A 4,081-nucleotide genomic window follows, 5' to 3' on the forward strand; every position below is an offset into this window, starting at 1 on the left:
GTGCATTGGCCCCTCCTCAGCTCCTGAAGCCTGCAGCAAAGGTTGCAGCATCTGGCACCCCAGACAGGGACTGGAGGAGAAGATTCGCCTGAGCAAAAAACAAAGTGGAAATTCACTGGAAAGATGTGAAGTTCACTGCACACAAAGCCCATGCCAGTATCGGAGTCGTGATCATAAGTGGATGAGGACTTTTTTAATCAGCCAGATTATGATGGGGAAGAATTCGAGTAAAAGGAAAAACATCATTGTAAATTTTTAGTTTGCATGCTCAAGGATAAAGGAATTAATGTGTCAAAAGGTACTCTCTTAAATCAGGCTCATCAACTAGAGAAAATGGGGCTAACAGTCCTTTTACAAAAAGACTCTTTAATGCTTTGTCTGAAAATTACCATATGACGCCTTGGGACTGGCAGATTTTAGTTGAAACAACTTTAGATGCCAGTCAATGCTATGAAGAGCAGAATATGATGAGATCTGTAAACAACAGGCTAAGATCTGGGCCGCATTCTGGCTGTAAGTCTCAGGCAATGTAAAACATCTGAAAGATCCATCAAAAGAACTCTGATTTATTAAGTCTTGTCTATGTGTTATGCATGCTTGTCTGTTGATAATTGTTTTATCTGTCTTTGTTGTTTGGTTTAATTTGTTTATTGTTAGTCTATTAAGCATGCCTTTAATTTATCCTCATAGAAAAGAAACAGTAGATGGCCAGGCCATTACTAAATTTCCCCAGAGCAAACAGAATGTGGGGGTGGGGAGAGAGAATATGATCAGTACACATGGCCAATAATACAGGCCCTAGGAAAATTCCCTAGACAAAGGGAGATAACTAAAAAAGGCCCCAGCCCATCCTATCTAATAAAAGACAAAAAGGGTAATTAACCGTACCTCCACTACACTTCCCATTGGCTAATCAGGGTAATATGCAAATTAACCACCAACAAAGATGGCAGTTAATTTGCATATGTAGGCTCCAAGCGGTGGAGTGAAGCCAAAGGGCCCGAAGCCAGCCGCCTCACGGCCCCAGGATCAGCAGAGCCGTGAGGCCTCACAGCCCGGGATCAGTGAAGCCTGATAGAAGCCCTGAGTGTTTATGCACCCTGGGGGTGCAGAGGTCCCGTCCTAGGCAGAGGCTGATGGCACAACTTCCGACTCCGAGAAGCAGCCTGGGGGCTGGAAGGCAGCTCCTCTGACCTCAGTGCTGGAGTCCCGGCACTCCACCAGGAGAAGAGCAGAGAAAGGCCGGAGCCTCCCTCAAGGTGACCCGAAATTCCTACCCACACCAGGCAGGCCGCTGGGCCTGTGCGCGGAGGACTCACCTCCAAGCCCAGCCCGTGGCCCTGCCGCAGCCATGGCACTCCTGAGTGCAGGCCCCAGCAGGACACAGGGTGGCGGCGGGGCTGCCTTGAGTCCTGGGCTCCTTGCCTGCCTTGCACGGCTTCCTCCTGCTTCAGGGCCTCGACCTCCCGAGGCCTCCTCCTCCCCAGCGCCCAGAGCAGTGGACCCACCGAGGGCCTCCCTGCTGGCCGAGGGGGTGAATGGAGCGGCTGGGACTCCCGGGTGAAGGGTCGCCCTAGGGAGGAGTCCCGACACCTCCACGCCCTGCTCCTGGAGTGCTGCCCAGGCCCTGAGGAGCGCAGCGTGGAGCCGCGCAGGCCTGGAGGGCACAGGTCGGGGTGGGCACACATGCGCCTGGTACAGTGGGAGCCGCCCACCTTCCAGGACCGCCTCCTGCTTCAGGGCCTTGCCCTCCTGGGTGCAGGCCCCAGCGGGACACGGGGTGGTGGCGGGGCGCAATGCGTCCTAGGCTCCTTGCCTGCCTTCCGAGGCCTCCTCCTGCTTTAGGGCCTCGCCCTCCGCCGTCTCCCCCTCCCCAGCTCCCAGAGCAGCAGACCAACCGAGGGCGCTCCCTGCTGGCCGAGGGGGTGAATGGAGCGGCGGGGACTCCTGGGTGAAGGGTTGCCTTGGGGAGGAGTCCGGACACCTGCACACCCCGCTCCTGTTCAGCAACATCCGCGAGATTGTGCGTCTGCACCGCGGGCTGTGGGGCAGCGTGATGGCACCGAAGGTGGAGAAGGTGCTGCTGCAGCCCGGGACCTCCTCAAAGGCTTCAAGATGTTCGGCTCCCTCTTCAAGCCCTACATCTGGTATTGCATGAAGGAGGAGGGCTGCATGGAGTACATGCACAGCCTGCTGCATGACAATGACCTCTTCCGGGCCTACGTGACGTTGGCTGAGAAGCACCAGCAGTGCCAGCGGCTGAAGCTGAGCGACATGCTCACCAAGCCCCATCAGCGGCTCACCAAGTACCCGCTGCTGCTCAAGTCGGTGCTGAGGAAGATGGACAAGCCGTGTGCCAAGGAGGCCGTCATCACCATGATCAGCTCCATGGAGCACTTCATCCACCACGTGAACTCATGCATGCAGCAGCGACAGGTGGTGGAGGGTAGCAACAATGAGGTGGACAAGCTCCTGAAGGAATTTCTGCACCTGGACCTGGCCGTGTCCATCCCTGGTGTCTCCCCAGAGGAGGCGCGTCAGCTGATGTTGGAGGGCAGCCTGAGGATGAAGGAGGGAAAGGACAGCAAGATGGATGTGTACTGCTTCCTCTTCACGGACCTACTGTTAGTGACCAAGGCAGTGAAGAAGGCTGAGAGGACCAAGGTCACTTGGTGGACAAGATCATGTGCCGGGAGCTGCGGGACCCTGGCTCCTTCCTCCTCATCTACCTGAATGAGTTCCACAGCGCCGTGGGGGCCTACATGTTCCAGGCCAGAGGGCAGGCTCTGTGCTGGGGATGGGTGGACTCCATTTACAATGCCCAGAACCAGTTACAGCAGCTGTATGCGCAGGAGCATACGGGCAGCCAGCAGGACCTGCAGAGCCTGGAGGAGGAGGAGGATGAGCAGGAGGAAGAGGAGGAAGACGAGAGGAGGGTGGGGAGAGTAGCACTTCCACCGCCAGCTCCCCCACCATCCTGCGCAAAAGCAGCAACAGCTTGGACTCCCAGCACTGTGCCTCAGAGGGCTCCACAGAGACCCTGGCCATGGTGGTGCTGGAGCCCGGGGAGACGCTCTCCTCTCCCGAGTTCGAGGGCGGCCCCAGTCGGAGGACATGTCCCTCAGTACCACCGCCTCATCTGTCACACCAACCAGCGAACTGCTGGCCCTGGGCCCCGGGACGGCCGCTCCTGCTCCATGGACTCCACCTACGACACCCTCTCCCCCACCTCCTTGCAAGACTTTGTGACCCCAGCCCCTGTGGTGGAGCCAGCGCCCTGGCCCCTAGATTTGCCACAGGCCCCTTCACCCCCGCTCTCGCCCCGCCTCAGCCGCCGCACCCCTGTCCAGCTGCTGCCCCACCTGCTCAAGTCCAAATCTGAGGCCAGCCTCCTGCAGCTGCTGGCAGGGGCTGCCACCCAGGGGGCACCCCCAGCCCCCAGCCGCAGCCTGTTGGAACTCTGCTTGGCTGCAACAGCCACCGGCACTAGGACTCGGGGCTCCCCTCACGAAGCTGGGTCCCGCTGCAATTGTGGGGGCCACCAAGCCCTGGCAGTGGCTCCCAGCTATCAGAGATGGAGGGCAGGACCACTTGCCTGGCGGGGGAGCCCAAGGTGCCCACCAGGAGGAGCAGAGAGCTGCCCTCAGGGACCTTCCCCAGGGTCCAGCCTGAGCAGCCCCTGGAGATCTCTGCCCAGCACAGGAAGCTGACGCATCAGGACCACCCTGCTTGCTTAATTCCCAGGCCCTGAGCACAGCGTGGAGCCGCGCATGCCTGGGGGTGCGGTGGGGGGCAGGAGCACGTGCGCCTGGTGCAGCAGGACTTGCTGGGGAGCCACCCGCCTTCCTGGGCGGGCCTCAGGCCCAGCGGCCACCAGGCTCTGAAGGCTGCCCTGAAAGCCACACAAAGACAACCTGCTGCTGGAGGGCAGGCATGCGGTGCTCCGGGAAGATGCCGGAGGTAGGGAAGAAAGGTCATGGAAGGGAACAATTGCAAGTGGAGATCCCGAAGGTTCTGAAAGCAGAGGACCAGCTCCTTGCAGACCTGAATTCCGCGTGGGCCTTTTTCTGGGCCCTGTGGA

General features: G+C 58.9%; 1 pseudogene across 1 annotated transcript; it reads left to right on the forward strand.

Moving 5' to 3' along the window:
• Positions 1 to 392: 392 nt before the first annotated feature.
• LOC308515457 (pleckstrin homology domain-containing family G member 5-like) lies at positions 393 to 3,751 on the forward strand (annotated as a pseudogene). Its single transcript has 2 exons — positions 393 to 513; positions 1,878 to 3,751. The product of its transcript is annotated as a pleckstrin homology domain-containing family G member 5-like (transcript).
• Positions 3,752 to 4,081: the final 330 nt, after the last annotated feature.

The sequence above is a fragment of the Myotis nattereri genome (genome assembly GCF_964212035.1).
Source record: "Myotis nattereri genome assembly, chromosome: 3".
NCBI classification, from domain to species: domain Eukaryota; kingdom Metazoa; phylum Chordata; class Mammalia; order Chiroptera; family Vespertilionidae; genus Myotis; species Myotis nattereri.